Below are 17,388 nucleotides of genomic sequence, written 5' to 3'. Positions count from 1 at the left end.
TGGATTGTACAAACTCCAAGCTGGGAATTCTAAGGAAAGTCAAGTTGACAATGATGAAGAAAATGATCTGAAAAAAAAAAATTAAAAATTATTATTTTCCTCTGCTTTCATTCTTCTTTCTTACATCTTTAGATGTTTCAAATATATGGGCAGTGCTGATAAGATTGGGTAGGAAAAGAGAGAGCTCTTTGAAACTAACCTAAGAGACATTGCTCTTTTCTTTTTCAAATCAAAAGACACCACAGCATTTATTTGTTAGGTTATGTGAAAGGAAATGGAGATATTTTTACTAAGTTCCAGTTCCAAGTATTAATACATATTGATGACAGGCCAGTCTATTGTTATCAATGTCAGAACCTAATTGTGTATTTTCAGTGTGATTTTAATTTCAGAAAGAATAGGCTATTAATAATAAACTTCCATGAAAAATTAAAGAGGCAAAGGCTATGAACTTGAAACAAATGGAAAACCTGAAATAACCCTCCAGAATTCTACAGTTCCCTTTCACTTTTCTGACAATTTATTAAATAGTCACACCAGATTTTTTCTTTCCAGCTTAAATTATGAATGAAAAATAAGAACCAGTGAGAACCAGTGGCACTGAGTTGCAAATTCAGCTTAATTTTTTTTTTACCTTTTAAAAATATTCTTTTCTCCTCCTTATGTGGTCCTCTTCTATTTACTTTTTTGATAAACAATGTGGTTTTTATATAATTAGATCAGATCAGATCAGTCACTCAGTCGTGTCCGACTCTTTGCGACCCCATGAATCGTAGCATGCCAGGCCTCCCTGTCCATCACCAACTCCTGGAGTTCACTGAGACTCACGTCCATCAAGTCATTGATGCCATCCAGCCATCTCATCCTCTGTCGTCCCCTTCTCCTCCTGCCCCCAATCCCTCCCAGCATCAGAGTCTTTTCCAATGAGTCAACTCTTCATAGTTTTATTAAAATATTCTTTACAAGTTATAATATTTACCATTTTAAAATGTACTGTTTGGTGGTTTAAGTATATTCACAGAGTTCTAGAATTATTCAGTTCAGTTCAGTTCAGTTTAGTCACTCAGTCGTGTCTGACTCTTTGCGACCCCATGAATCGCAGCATGCCAGGCCTCCCTGTCCATCACCAACTCCCGGAGTTGACTCAAACTCACGTCCATTGAGTCGGTGATGCCATCCAGCCATCTCATCCTCTGTCGTCCCCTTCTCCTCCTGCCCCCAATCCCTCCCAGCATCAGGGTCTTTTCCAATGAGTCAACTCTTCGCATGAGGTCGCCAAAGTTTCAGCTTTAGCATCAGTCCTTCCAAAGAACACCCAGTCCTTTAGAATGGACAGGTTGGATCTCCTTGCAGTCCAAGGGACTCTCAAGAGTCTTCTCCAACCGCACAGTTCAAAAGCATCAACTCTTCAGCATTCAGCTTTCTTCACAGTCCAACTCTCACATCCATACATGACCACTGGAAAAACCATAGCCTTGACTAGACGGACCTTTGTTGGCAAAGTAATGTCTCTGCTTTTGAATATGCTCTCTAGGTTGGTCATAATTTTCCTTCCAAGGAGTAAACATCTTTTAATTTCATGACTGCAATCACCATCTGCAGTGATTTTGGAGCCCAAGAAAATAAAGTCTGACACTGTTTTCACTGTTTCCCCATCTATTTCCCATGAAGTGATGGGACCAGATGCCATGATCTTCGTTTTCTGAATGTTGAGCTTTAAGCCAACTTTTTCACTCTCCTCTTTAGAATCATTACCCCAACTAAATGTTCTAAAACTGTTTTAGAATATTTTCATCACTCCAGAAAGAAACCCTGCATCCATTAGCAGTCACTCCCTAATTCTCCTTCCCTCTCTTCTGTGGAAACCACTAATTTACTCTCTGTCACTATAAATTTGGCTGTTCTCTACTCTTCATATAAATGTATTTTTACAGTATGCAGTTTTCATGATTGACTTCTCTGATTTCATATGATGTTTTCAAAGTTTGTCTGTGCTGTAGCAGGAGTCAGGACTTCATTCCTCTTTATTGCCAAATCATATTCCATTGTATAGGTAAATCACATTTTGTTTATTCAATATTCAGTTAATGGACATTTGGGCTGAATATACTTTTTTATTATTATAACTCATGATTTTATGAACATCAGTGCATAAGGTTTCTGTAGATGTATATTTTTATTTCTCTTCGGTATGAACCTAGGAATATAATTGCTGAGTCACGTGGCAACTCTATGTTTAACTTTTTGTGAAACTGTTTTCCAAATCAGTTGCACCATTTTACATTCCTGCCAGCATCATAAAGTGTTTAATTTCTTCACATTCTCATCAATGGTTGTTATTGTCCATATTTTTTATTTTAGCTACCTTAGTGTATGTGGGATCTTTGATTTTTATTTGCATTTCTGTAAACACTAATGTTGGGCATCTTCGCGTGTACCAATTGGCTGTTTATATATCTTATTTGGAGGAAATGTTTATTCAATACTTGACCCTGTCTGTCAGCTCTATTGTCTCCTTATCATTGAGTTGTAAGACTTCTTATTACATTTTTTAAATACCAATCACTTAACAGATATATGGTTTACAAATATTTTCTCCCATTCTCTGTGCTATTTTTTCTTTCTTTATGGTCTCCTTTGAGAAAAAACTTTGTAGATTATGAAGATATCCAGTTCTTTCTTTACTTTTTCCTTTTGTTGTTTGTGCTTTTGATATTTTAAGAAACTATTGTCCAACCCATGGTCACAAAGTTTGTTTTTTTTTTTCCCCTAAGATTTTTAGTTTTAGTTCTTTGCATTTGTGTTTATTATCTATTTTCAGTTAATTTTTGTACATCTTGTGTGATAGGAGTCCAGCATTATTCTTTTGCATGTGTATATCAAGATGTCTCATCACCGTTTGTTGAGAATAGTATTGGTTTCTATGGTATTATCTTTGTACCAGTGTTAAAGATCAGTCGACTGTAAATGTAAGAGTTTATTCCTGAACTCCAATTTTTTCCCATTCATCTGCATGTCTGGGTTTATATCGGTTTCACTTAGTCTTAATTATTTTGACTTTGTGCTAAGAGTTGAAATGAGAACTTTGAGTCCTTTGTTCTTTTCAAAATTTTTTTGCATATTCTAGATCACTTGCATTTTCATATGAATTTTAGGATAAGTGTAATAATTTCCACACAAAAAAAGCAGCTTAGATTGTTGACAGGGCCTACATGGAATTTGTAGATCAATTTGAGGTACACATTTTCATCCTTATATTTTAAATTTTCTCATTCATGAATGTAGGCTATTGCTTCATTTATTTAGATCTTTAATTTCTTTCAAGAGATTTATTCCTAAGTATTTTTTAAAATTTTCTTTTGAAATTTATTTTTTGGTTGTGCTGGGTCTTCATTGCTGTATGCGGACTTTGTCTAGTTGCTATGAGCAGGAACTACTCTTCGCTGCAGTGCATGGGCGTTTCATTGTGGTGACTTCTCTTGTTGCAGAGCACAGGCTCTAGGTGTATGGGCTTCCGTAACTGTGGTGCATGGGCTCAGTTGTTGCGGTGCATAAACTTAGTTGCTCTGAGGCATGTGGGATCTTCCTGGACCAGGGATCAAGCTTGTGTCCCCTGCATTGGCAGGCAGATTCTCATCCACTGGGCCATAAGACAAGTCCTTAAGTATTTCATTATGTTCTTTCTTGTAAATGGAGTTGTTGTTAGTTTCATTTTTGTGTTGTTCAGTGCTAATTCCAGTGATTTCTGATACCAGCTACTCAGAGTTGGGCCAGATTTTGCAGGTTAAGGCACAGTTCTGTGAGAATTCTCTCAAGACCTGGGCCACAGTTTGGTGGTCCACAGGCTACCCTCACTTTTGAGCAGCTAGCTAAAAACTGCAGGATTTCTACTTTTGCCTCAGGTTTGCTAATTTGCTAGAATGACTCAGAATTCAGAGAAAAGCTATTCTTCTTATGATAACTCTTATAGTCAAAGGATGAAAATCAGAACCCAGCAAAAGAAGGGATGCATAGAGCAAGGTTCAGGAGAGTCCCACATGCAAAGCTTCATTGTGCTCTCAACATGTAGTCAGGACATATCAATTTTCCAGCATGTCAATGTGTGACAATAATGCAGAGTATTGCAGCCAGGGAGCTCACCTAAGATTGGTGTCCAGAGTTTTTTTGTGTGTGTGTGTGTGTGTGTGTGTGTGGCGAGGGGCTGGGTTCATTACCTGGATATCATTGAATCAATTATCGTGGTTGAAGTAAATGACTAATCTCTTGCTATTTCCTGAGGGTGGGTTGATATCACATGACTCAAAGCCTCAACCCTCTAATTGTGTGGTTAGTCTTTATGTCACAGCCAGTCCTCATCTTGAGTCATGTTGTTGGCTAAACTATTTAGGAGCCCACTGTGAGTCACTTCATGAGCATTAACTATCAGGGAGCAGGATAGTCTCCTATCACTCGGGGAAAGGGATTAGAGTTTACCTCTCAGAAACTGGGGATAAAGCCAGACATATTCTTTTAAGCACAGGACTAGTGTATGGAAATAGAACTGATTTTTATATATTCATCTTAAATTCTTCAACCATACTGAATATATTTATTCATTGTAATGAATTGTGTGTGTGTGTGTTGGGGGGGTTCCTTAGGATCTTTTTTTGTGTACAAGATCATACCATTTTTAAAGAGAGGATTTTAATTCTTTTGTTTTAATCTGGATTTAGTTTATTTCTTCTTCTTGCCTAATTGCCTTCTATTTGAGATTGTACTAGAGAGTATAATCTCAAATAGAAATGATGAAAATGGATATCTTTGTTTTGTTCTTGGTCATAGGGTGAAGTTTTCATTTTTTTCACCATAGTATGGTTGTCAGCAGTGGGTTTTTCACAGACACTCTTATCACATTAAATAAGTTTCCTTATACTCTTATTTTTTTCAGTGTTTTTAATCATGAAAGGATATTGGGTTTTGTCAAATGCTTTTTTCTGAATGCATTGATATGATCATGTGTTTGTTCTTTATTAATTTGATGTATTAAATTCACTGATTTCAGGATATTGAACCAACAGTCCATTTTTAGAATAAATAACACTTTGTCATAGTGTTTAATTCTTTAATTTTTCTTATCATTTATAATTTAATTTGACACTTGAAGCCTGATGAGTTTTTTGCTTGTTTCACTTTTCATTACCCTTGGGTATGCATAAAAAGAAAAAATAAGGGAAATAAATCAAATAAAGTATTCTCCAACCCTTTTCACATTTAAACTCTTCCTCTATATATCCTTTCACTCAGAATCACTAGTGTTTGTGTTTTCCCATTCATTAAATCCTGTATCCAGCTAAAGTATTAATGGTGCAGAATTTCCAAAATGAACTTATAATAGAAGTCATTGGCATTGGGCTCTTAACCTGTTTTTGTAGCTAGGTATAGCTAATCTACTTTCGACTCCTGCTATTGGAACACTGTTAAACATTTCTAGTGATAAATCTCCTTCGACTTATCCTTACAACCATGATTTCTGAGGGTAAAACTTATGCTGCACTATGCTGTACAAAATTTTCTTCAGATACCTAGCCTGTAAATTTGTTCCTGGTACTTAAAAGAAATCATAACTATTTTTAAGCATATAGTACAGTAATGTTAGCTATATGCATTTTGTTGTGAAACAGATTTCTGGAGCTTTTTCATCTTGCAAAACTGAATATCTGTATCCATTGAACAATAATTATCCTTTTCTTCCTCTTCCCAGACCCTCACAATCACATTCTACTTTCTGTTTCCAAGAGTCTAACTTGAATACCTCATATGAGTGGGTTCGTATAGTATTTGTCTTTTGGTGACTGGTATTTCACTGGTGTTCTCCCTATTCATCCATGCTGCAGCATGTAACAACACAGGATTTACTTCTTTTTTTTTTAAATTTAAATTTATTTATTTTAATTGGAGGCTAATTACTTTACAATATTGTATTGGTTTTGCCATACATCAACATGAATCTGCCACGGGTATATACACATTCCCCATCCTGAACTCCCCTCCCACCTCCCTCCCCATACCATCCCTCTGGGTCATCCCAGTGCACCAGCCCAAGCATCCTGTATCCTTCATCAAACCTGGACTGGCAATTCATTTCTTATATGATATTAGACATGTTTCAATGCCATTCTCCCAAATCATCCCACCCTCTCCCTCTCCCACAGGGTCCAAAAGACTGTTCTATACATCTGTGTCTCTTTTGCTGTCTCACATACAGGGTTATCATTACCATCTTTCTAAATTCCATATATATGCATTAGTATGCTGTATTGATGTTTTTCTTTCTGGCTTACTTCACTCTGTATAATAGGCTCCAGTTTGATCCACCTCACTTAAGGCTGAATACTATTCTGTTATATGTACATGCTACAATTGTCTTTAATCCATTTATTTGTTGAGGGACATTTGTGTAGGTTTTACCTCTTGGCTTTTGCAAATAATGTTGCAATGGGCATGGGTGACTAAACTTCTCTTTAAGATCCAGTTTTCAGTTCTTTTGGATATATACCCAAAAGTGGAATCATAGGGTAATTCTAGTTAACTTTATGATCAACTTCTATAAAATTTTCCCTGATAGCTTCACCATTTTACAATCCCTCAAATAGCATGCAAGCATTCCAATTGTTCCAGTTTCTCCACATCCTTGTCAAGGCTTACATATTTTTGGAGGGGGGGAGGTGGGTGTGGATAGTACCTGCGCTAACAACTGTAAAGTGATATTTCACTGTGGTTTTGATTTGTGTTTCCTTGATGATTGTTGATGCTGTGCATCTTTTCATATGTTTGTTGTCTATTTGTGTATCTCCTTTGGAGAGTTATCTATTCAAGTCCTTTATCCATTTTTAAATTGTTTTTTGCTGTTGTTGTTGAGTGGCATTATTTATGCACTCTGGATATTAACCCCTTATCAGAGATATAGTATGCTAATATTTTCTTCCATCCTATATGTTACCTCTTCACTCTGATTACTGTGCAGATGTTTTTGAGTTTGATATAGTTCCACTTGGCTATTACTGCTTTTTGTGCATGTGCTTTCAGTATCATATTCAACAAAACATTGCCAAATCCAGTGCCACAAACATTTTTCCCTGTTTTTTATTGTAGAAGTTGTATAATTTCACATTCTATGTTAGTTCCTTATTTATTTTGACTTAACTTTTATATTTGGTATAAGGAAAAACTCTAACTTCTTTTTTGCATGTGGATATTCTGTTTTCCCAGCATTGTTTGTTGAAGAGATTTTTTTTTTTTTCCCATTGTAGCCTTGGCACTCTCTTCAAAGATCATATGATCATATACATGGGAGTTTTTTTTCTGAGCTTTCTCTTATTTTCCATTGGCATCTATATATATGTCTTTATATGAATATACACCATGTTGATTACTGAAGCTATGTTTTGAATTAGAAAGTATGAGACTGTCAACTTTGTTTTCCTTTTTCAGGAAAATCTTGGCTATTTTATGTCCATATGAATTTTAGGATGAGTTTTTCTATTTCTGCAAAAAATGTTGTTGGGGTTTTGGTAAGGATTACACTGGATCTGTGGATTACTTTGAGTAGTATGGACATTTTGACAATATTAAGTCTTCTGATCCATGAATACTACATATCTTTCTATTTGTATCATCTTTAATTTCTTTCACTAGTGTTTTCTGAAAACCAGAAATATATATCTTTTGCCTTCTTTGTTAAGTTTGTTCCTAAATATTTTATTCTATTCGACATTATTATATATTTCTTTTTTGGATTATTAATTGTTAATTTATAGAAACAAAATTGATTTTGAGGTGTTCACTTTGTATCCTGCAACTTTACTGAATTTGTTCATTAGTTCTAGCAGTATTTTTATGGAATTTTCTTGGTTTTCTATGTGTAAGATCATGTCATCTGCAAGTAATTTTACTTATTCCTTTCCTATTTGGAAACGTTTTATTTCTTTTTCTTACTTGAGTACTCTGGCTAGGACTTTTAGTATTGTGTTGAATAGAAATGGCAAGAGTACCTATCTTTGCCTTGTACTTAATAGTAGAGGGAAAGTTTCAGTTTTTCACAACTGAGTATGAAATTAGCTGTGACTTCTTCATGTTGCTGCTGCTGCTAAGTCGCTTCAGTCGTGTCCAACTCTGTGCGACCCCATAAACGGCAGCCCACCAGGCTCTCCCATCCCTGGGATTCTCCAGGCAAGAACACTGGAGTGGGTTGCCATTTCCTTCTCCAATGCAGGAAAGTGAAAAGTGAAAGTGAAGTCGCTCAGTCGTTCCCGACTCTTAGCGACCCCATGGACTGCAGCCTACCAGGCTCCTCTGTTCATGGATTTTCCAGGCAAGAGTACTGGAGTGGGGTGCCATTGCCTTCTCTGGTGACCTCTTCATACATTGCCTTTATTATCTTGAGGTATATTTTGCTTCTCTTCCTAGTTTATTGAATGTTTTTAATAACAAAAGTGTTATTGGATTTTGTGAAATGCTTTCTCTGCATCAATTGAGATGATCATGGTGTTTTTGTCCTTTATTCTCTTAAAGTGGTATATTGCATTGACTGATTTTATATGGAACCATCCTTATATTCCAGAAATAAATCCTACTTTGTCATGATGTCTAATTACTGTGTTGTTGAATTGGCTTGATAGTATTTTCTTGATGGATTTTGTATCAATATTTATCAAGGATATTGATTTATAGTTTTCTCATTGTATTAGGTTGGCCAAAAAGTTTGTTCTGGTTTTTCTGTAAAATGTTATAGAAAAGCCTGACCAAACTTTTTGGCCAACCAGATTTTTTTTTTTTTCTGTTTTTTGTATCGGGGTAAGGCTGGCTTTATAGAATGAGTTTGGAAGTACTCCCTCCTCTTCTTCTTCTTCTTCTTCTTCTTCTTTTTTGGAAAAATTTGAGAAGAATTGGTGTTAACTCTTCTTTAAATATTTAGTATATTTTCCAGTGAGGTCATCTGATCCTGGGACTTTCTTTGGTTAAGAGTTTTTTTTTTTCCTTCTTTTTTTAAGATTACTGATTTAATCTCATTACTAGTTATATCTGTTCAGATTTTTTAATTTGTTTATGATTCAGTTTTGGTCTCTATTACATTATTGAACTTGTTAGCGTGTAATTTTTCACAGCAGTCAGTTGTGATTAGTTTATATATTTCTGTTTAAATGTTAGATTCTGTTTGCTAGCATTTTGTTGAGAAACTTGCATCTTTATTAATAATGATACTGTTCTATCATTTCTTTTCTTGTAGTTTCTTTGTCCGGTTTTGCTATAAATTCAATGCTCACTTCCTAAAATAAGTAAGAAGTGTCCCTTTGTCTTCTGTTTTTTTTTTTGGAAGAGTTTGTGAAAAATTGATATTAACTAAAAATATGTTTGGAAGTTTTCACCTTAAAGCCATCTAAAGGGGGCTTTCCTTGGTGGGATTTTTAAAGTAACTAAATGCGTCTCACTAAATGCATCTCTTTACTTATTATAGATCTAATTAGATTTTCCATTTCCTCTTAAGTCAGTTTTAGTAGATTTTATCTTTTTAGAAGAATTTTAATTTCATCTAATTTATTGTTGCATAGATGTTTATGCCCTTATTCTTTTTATTTCTATCATGTCAGTAGCTATGTATTTTTTCATTCCTAATTTTAATAATTCAAGTCTTCTCTTTTTTCTTGGATTCTAGACATAGGCATATCACTTTTGTTGGTCTTTTCAAGAATCAACCTCTATTTTTATTGATTTTTCTATTTTTTAATCTCTGTTTCACTGATGTCTGCTTTAATCATAACTATTTCATTCCTTCCATTTTCTTTAGGTTTGGTTTGCACCTTTTCCCCTAGTTTCTTATGATGTGAGATGAAGTTATTGATTTGATATCTTTTTCTTTTTTAGAGATATTTGTAGCCATCATTTGCCTTTAAAGAACAACTTTTGCAGCATCCCATAAAATTTTATATGCCAAATTTTTATGCTTTTTTCTCCTCCCCTCCTCTCATTTTCTTTTCATTTTAATCCTGACTTCAGCTCTTCTCTAGGCAAGCATTGATTCATACATTGGATGATTTTTGATTAACTTTGTTTTAGGAGACTAATATTATAGTCCCTAAAACTGCTACAGTATTCATGCGACAAGACACTTGGACTGTGATGGGACAGATACCTAATATTTTCCATAAACTAAGGCAAATAATATCTTGTTTTGGGCTTTGCATTTTTTAAGGTTACACATATTGCAAACACATAACACACACATTTATTTAAAACAATCACTTTGGCAGACTCACAGCTCTTCCACAATACAGTCTATTCACTGAACATCTGTTCTTGTAATTAACAGTGTCCAGTCTCTGGGAAAACACTTCTATTTCTCTTGGCTTTAAAACGAAAGACAGCTACAGGTACATGCTATGAAAGTTTGTGGGTTGTGCTATTGCTTCTGTTTGGGAGAGAAAATATGAATTTGTTGTCTAGTTTTCCTCTCAGATACCACGTACTACAGATTTTTGTTTCTCAGGGGTGCTGAGCATCTATATTTGTGTTTTTCTTGATATGGTCTATATCTCCAGAAGTGCTAAGAAACTAGTCTAGAATTTTCAAAATGGCACATGGAAACTTAAGTATTCTTTTCCATATTGAATGTTAAACAATTTAAATTGCTATAGGCTAATATAGGTGATGACTTTTTCAGGCCAACTTTGGGCAAATTTTTCTTCCTTGTCTCTATTCAAGGGCATGGTGCTACCATGTAGTGGCCCCTTGGGCACAGACTTTGAGAAAGGGAAATAAGGCTTGTGTCATCAGATGTGTCATTTTTAAGCAATCAACCCTGGTACTAACTCTTATGTGTCTGAGTTAGTTTTTAGCAAATTTGTATTTTGGTCATTAAGTTTAATGTTCCTTTAATATGTATTGGGCACCTTCAATGTAACAATTACAATGTTAGTCAGTGAGGACATGAAGAAGAATAAGTCATTGCTGATGTTCTCAAGGAGCTTTTGACCAAAGATGTAAAAAACTAATGATTGTTGTTTGGTCACACAGCCGTGTCCGACTCTTTGTGACCACGTGGACTGCAGCTTGCCATGTCTCCATGTCACTCACTATCTCCTAGAGTTTGCCCAAGTTTATATCCATTGCATTGGTGATGCAATCCATCCATCTCATCCTCTGATGACCTCTTCTCCTGCCCTCAATCTTTCCCAGCATCAAGGACTTTTCCAATGGGTTGACTGTTCGCATCAGGTGACCAAACCCAGGAGCTTCAGCTTCAGCATCAGTGAAGTATTACACTTCACTGTGGAATTCATTCCACTTCACTTCAGTGAATATTCAGAGTTGATTTCTCTCAAGAATGACTATGATACTAATAAAAATAATAACTAAGCTTTGATTACTGGGGACTGCCCTGGTACTCTAGTGGCTAAGACTTTGTGCTCACAATGCAGGGGGGTTAGGTTTGATCCCTGGCCAGGGAACTGTATCCCACATGCCTCAGCTAAAAATCCTGCATGCCACAACTTAGGCCTAATGCAGCCAAATAAGTGAATAGGAATAAAATGTTTAGGACTTTCTTGGCGGTCCAGTGTTTAAGACTTCGAGCTTCCTATGCTGGGGGCTCAGGTTCAATATTTGAGCACTTGAGAAGAGACATGAATGGAAACCTGAGGTTTAAAGAAGGTAAATAAACTTTCCCAGATTTGAATAAAAGATAAAATAGCACTAGAAATAAACAATTATGATTTTTATATGAAGAAGAGTCCCAGAAGGTGCTATCAAATTGATTTAGAAAAAGGAAGAAAGAAGAGGCATATTTACATAACTTGGAACTTAAAGCTCAAGTCTGTTCTTTCCACCTTCTAATCACTTTTCATAGGCACTCACTCTTTTTTTCTTGAAAGTTTAATTCTGACGCATCATCACACACAGTAGCATTAATGCATTGTCTTTCATGAACAATGTGGGCTGGGATTATGATCGATAGCAGGGTCAATTAGCTTCTTAGGCTCAGAGCCTCCAGACACATGATTTCTAGATCATCTTAGTTCACACCAAGGTACTTAGAGCTAGAGTGCTTATATCCTGGTTCTGCCTCTACCCTTGTAAATAATCTTGTGACAGTTAGAGAGCCACTCTTTCTCATTTTTTTCATCTATAAAATAGGAATAATACCCCATAGGATTGAGTTTTGAGGATTCAATGAAATGATATTATGTTGCCAAAAAGTTCATTTGGGTTTTTCCATTACATCAGTATATGTGAAGTATTCAGAACTATGTCTTGCACAGAATAACTTCCTATAAATGTTAGCTTTTACTAAGATTATTATTAAGGCTTTGATATATTTATCTTCTCAGAGTGTCGTAAAGTAAAAATAGGAAATTCACATTATATGGCAGGATAAAGAGAATTATATTCAATGAAAAGGCATGGCTGACATAGAGGAAGTGGTGTTGTGGGTCAGAGGTATGAGAGGGAAGGAAGCAGGAAGTGCCCCGTGCTTTTCTCTCAGTGGATGTGGCAGCTTTGTTGAAAGAGATAAAGTCTGGATAGTTAGCAAAGTTTTCTCTTAGATCCAGATATCTTTTGAACTGTCATTCTGTTCAATGTTTTCATGGTTTTCACCTTTTATGGTTTTCATAGGAGTTTTTAGGGAGAGAAGCCACCTCAGGGACTGTTATCAAGATTTTGAACCAGAAGTCACAAAATGGTTGTTGGTGGTTTTTGGTTTTGTGTTTTAACTCAAACCTCATTGAAAACTGTAGGATAGCACAAAGGATTTCATGAGTTGACCAAGCCTCTTCACCTCCCACCCCATCTGCTCAAACTCATTAGATAATGTCATATTCAAAGAAAGGAAAGATGACTTTTACTGATGACATCAAATGACAAAGATAATTTTAAAATAATAAGGCTACTTTATCATCTCAAAATGCATCTGTGAAAATTATAAATGTTTGCTTGGCAGTAGTGGAAAGCCTTGGAGACTTCTCAGCTTTATAAGAACTGGAATTCCCTCTTTCTTGGTGACTGCCAGGTCTCCCTGTGCCTGGCAGAGTGCTGATACATAGTTAACTGCTCAGTTAGTTGCTCTTGGATGAACATGTGGCCTCTGGGATAAAAATCTGGCAACAGTAAGATGATCAAAAGAATCAGAGAAGGAGACAACGTTTCTGTAAAGCTTGACCAGCAAACTTCACGCAGCAGAGTAACAAAAATGTAAAAGAAACACACCATGCACCTCCAATGAGAGAGAAACTGGAATTGGACAATCAAATTAGATAGAATGATTTCAAATGTCCACCCAATAGATGCCAAATCAGGATGAAATCTTAATTAGAAATGAACTTATGTGAATGAATTCTACTTCCTAAAATAGGCTATCTTAAAATTCACAAAGAAAATCTCTATATTGGCTTGGTTCTTTGTAGGGAACAAAAAATTGTGCCTTATTTATCTGTAGGGAAAATAAGAAGCAGCCCCCAAATTTAGATACAGTGATCTTAGGGGGAAAGGAAAGTGAGCAAGAAAAAAGACATTCATCATGAGTTGGAATTTAGAGATTGAAAAATTGACAAAATAAGTTGCTAAGTATACCACGAAAGGGAAACAAATTGATAACACATAAATCACAGTAAGCACAAGAGTCAAGTTTTCACAAAAGAGCCCTGAAATGAGGAAAATTATCTTTTCAGGAAGGGGAAAATAAGAGATGAGCATGAGACCAGGGTAGCTCACAATTATGGCAGGTCAAACATTATGCAATCCAGAAAAATAATTAAGGAAAACCTGCAAGATTCTCTAATGCCAATAATAATAATTTCTGTAGGCACACCAAAGGCAGAAAGCCAGAGAGAAAAAATTTGGCAATGGTTGTGTAAGGCTACACTTGGGAATGAAAGAGAGAGAGACCAAGAAGTAGAAATGAATTCTTTGCTTGGGGGTTTTCTGAGGAAGACCTTAAAGGAATCTCTGATCCCAAGTTTTCTCTTAACAAAGACAGATCAAATATACTAGATCAAACGTCAAGAAATGCTAGGCATATTCTGTACATAACTGAAAAACTAGATGAAGACAAATAACCTGGACTAAGATCATCCATCCTAGGTTTTTTCCTCAGTAAAATGCGTTTGCTCCACCTACTCTTAGGCCCTTTGTCTAACATAGCAGCTATTTGCAAGTGTCTGCCCTGGACCTGGTTCCACCCAGGTGAGAAGAACATGATGGCAGCTGGTCATCTGCTGAGCCACCCCAGTGAGACCCTGCTTGCATCCCAGGAGAGACTCTGCTGTGTGTTCTGTTCTGTCTCCTCCATGGCATCCATGCTGCAAGGTGCATGCTCTCTTTCCATGCGCACAGTCCCTGACCCTTCAGACCTTAGAATCCTCTCTCACTATGCTCTATATAAATGTGTGTAAGAAAGTGAAAGAAAGAGAGTGAAGTTGCTCAGTCATGTCCGACTCTTTGCGACCCTGTAGACTGCAGCCTACCAGGTTCCTCCATCCATGGGATTCTCCAGGCAAGAGTACTGGAGTGGGTTTCATTTCCTTTTCCAGGGGATCTTCCCAACCCAGGGATTGAACCCAGGTCTCCTGCATTGGAGGCAGATGCTTTAACCTCTGAGCCACCAGGGAAACCCAATAATACTCGAGACCTACTGAATATCTGGCTCCTGACTTTGTTTGCCTAGGTCCTGGCACTTGGCAAGGGTTATGTTTCTCTTTCCCTGTGCTGTGGTCACAGCATCTCTCACATACCCTGGCCCCTCTGTTGCTAATGACCTGTCAAGAGAGTTTTAACGATAACCCTGTAAGCGAGACATCAAAAAAGACACAGATGTATAGAACAGTCTTTTGGACTTTGTGGGAGAGGGAGAGGGTGGGATGATGTGGGAGAATGGCATTGAAACATGTATAATATCATATATGAAATGAATCGCCAGTCCAAGTTCGATGCATGATACTGGATGCTTGGGGCTGGTGCACTGGGACGACCCAGAGGGATGGTTCGGGGAGGGTGGAGGGAGAGGGGTTCAGGATGGGGAACACGTGTATACCTGTGGCAGATTCATGTTAATGTATGGCAAAACCAATACAATATTGTAAAGTAATTAACCTCCAATTAAAATAAATTTATATTAAAAAAAATAAAGGAACTCAGGGTGAAACTATGGCGTCATTGGCATAAATATGCAAGATGCCATACATGGGCCACTCTGCTATTTTATTGCTAAGAAAACTCCCAACCATGAGTGAAAAGAGTTCCCTGGAGACCAGAGAGTTGCAGACCAATGAATCCCATTCTCTGTTGGGCACACGGGTGGGATTTGTAACAAAGGATTCTTCCACTGATCGCTGCAACCTGCATTTCTGAGACTTTATCAAAGATGACTTAAAATGGCATAGCAGATCAAACAGGTGCACCCTGGGAATCCAAGAATGTACACGTTGGTCATAATTTGAAAAAAACCTTCTGCAAGAACAAAACTTATTTTATCTTATTATTATTACTTTTTTGGCCATGCCATGCTGCTTATGGGATCTTAGTGTCCTGATCAGGGATTGAACCAGTGCCCTCTGCAGTGGAAGGGCAGAGTCCTAGCCACTGGACAGCCAGGAAACTCCCCAAAATGCACTTTAATTTTTGTGTTTTTTTATTATACACTCACATACGTGGACCTTGAATTCTATCCCACAATAATTTTTTGTTTGGAGATAAACCATGTTTTGGATTCTGGTTCCTGGGGGAAAAAAAAAATGATGGAGCCTGAGCCATAAGATACTTCTCTAAAATCAACTGTAAAAAGGTTAGAGGGCAGCTCATCTGAGAAATGAACACACACAAAAATAAGAAACCTTGAAATTGGGTGTCTCAATAGCTGAGAGTAGAGGTCAGCCAGACACAGCAGTGGAAGGTCACTAAGAGTGGTTTTTAAATTCTGCTCTTGTTTGTTCCTCTGCAGTGGGTTAGGCAATCACTGCTGATTTCATCATCTCAACAACAGCTCAGACCACCTGGTGTTGGAAGGCAGTATCTATCTAGCCATAGAAAGGACTGCTGGGGTAAGTAGCTGATGCCCAGTGATTGGTGGCTGTGAGGCATTTATTCCTCCATCCCATTCTCTTCCAAACTCCCAGGGCAAATGGATAATTACTAAAGAGGCTAGCCCTTCCCAATGTTGCTTTATTCTAGTGGTTAAAAAATGGATCCCTAATTGGTACAATGTAACAACAAATGGAAGTAGGAAATGCTGCCTGCAATGGACTGTTCCCCAGGGTTCATCCCTTCACTTTTTATGCAGCTCACCAAGGAGGACACAAACTCCTAGGGACTGGGGATTGGCCCTTCTTCTGTGCACATTACCTGATAGGGTAGCTGATATACTCAGGGGAGCATGAGTCCACTGACCAAAATAACCAGGCAGTTGAGAAGTTGAACTCAAAGAGAGACAATAGACCACACAATATGGGAATTACTGGAATTGATGAATTAAACAATAAGCAAAACATGCTCAGTGAGCTATAAGAGGCTATGGAGCAGAAAAAATCATACTAAGAACCAAGTAGAAATATTAGGTTTGAAAAAACCAGTTACAAAAATTAAGAATACAAAAGCTGAGATGAACAATAAGATGGATACAACTGAAAATCAATCAGTGAGTGAGAAATCTCTTCATATTGAAGAAATCTGTTTGTGGGTGACAGGCATGAGTAAATACATAGAAAAATTAATAGAAAAGTTAGAGAGAGAGTGGAAGTAGTAGAAAAGGATAAGTCCCAGGAAGAGATAAGAGAAATGTTTAAAAATTCCAACTACTTATCTGAAAAAAATTTTCCTCCAAATTTCCTAGTAAAGACGGAAAATTCTCTTTATTATTTACTCTCAGGCAGGTGCACTGCATTGATCCACAGGTTCATACACTGCCTTTACTACAGAAATATCAGGGGAAAGATATATTAATTCCACAGTATGTGCATCTGTGTATGCCTTGGTGGGGGAGAGGAAGTGATGTGCTAGGGGCCATGATGTGTAAATAAACACTTTAACAAGGAGAAATCAGAAAATATGCTGTATTTTGACTTAAAAATTTTGCTAAAAATTTATTTGAAATGAATGTACACATGTGCACACACCCGCACATACACATACCCAGAAGTTACCATTCTGGTGGTGGTTGTGTTGCTCATGCTTGGGAGATTCATATAGGAGAAGAAATGAGGACGTCGAATCACCAAAATAGAACAAAAATCTGGTCATTTCTTTGGCTCCAGAGTTGTTAGAGTTCCTGTAGGTATTTGGAATGATTGGACATCATGAAAACTTTTAATAAATTTCTTGGGAGTTTTCAATAAATCCTCCAATTTTCTGATACACTGAGGACTT

General features: G+C 36.8%; 1 long non-coding RNA gene and 1 other non-coding gene across 6 annotated transcripts in view; one reads left to right on the top strand and one right to left on the bottom strand.

The window, feature by feature from the left end:
- Window positions 1–17,388, top strand: part of LOC123333416 — a 79,399-nt gene that overhangs the window by 10,532 nt on the left and 51,479 nt on the right. For all 5 annotated transcript variants that reach the window (XR_006550757.2, XR_006550750.2, XR_006550752.2 and 2 more), the window contains exon 2: window positions 15,968–16,067. This is a non-coding gene — a long non-coding RNA (uncharacterized LOC123333416). The remainder of the gene's footprint in view (window positions 1–15,967; window positions 16,068–17,388) is intronic.
- Window positions 14,568–14,639, bottom strand: TRNAW-CCA. Its single transcript has one exon. It is a non-coding gene; the product is annotated as a tRNA-Trp (tRNA).

The sequence above is a fragment of the Bubalus bubalis genome, chromosome 1 (assembly GCF_019923935.1).
Source record: "Bubalus bubalis isolate 160015118507 breed Murrah chromosome 1, NDDB_SH_1, whole genome shotgun sequence".
Taxonomy (NCBI): Eukaryota; Metazoa; Chordata; class Mammalia; order Artiodactyla; family Bovidae; genus Bubalus; species Bubalus bubalis.
This window is presented reverse-complemented; position numbering and strand designations above follow the sequence as displayed.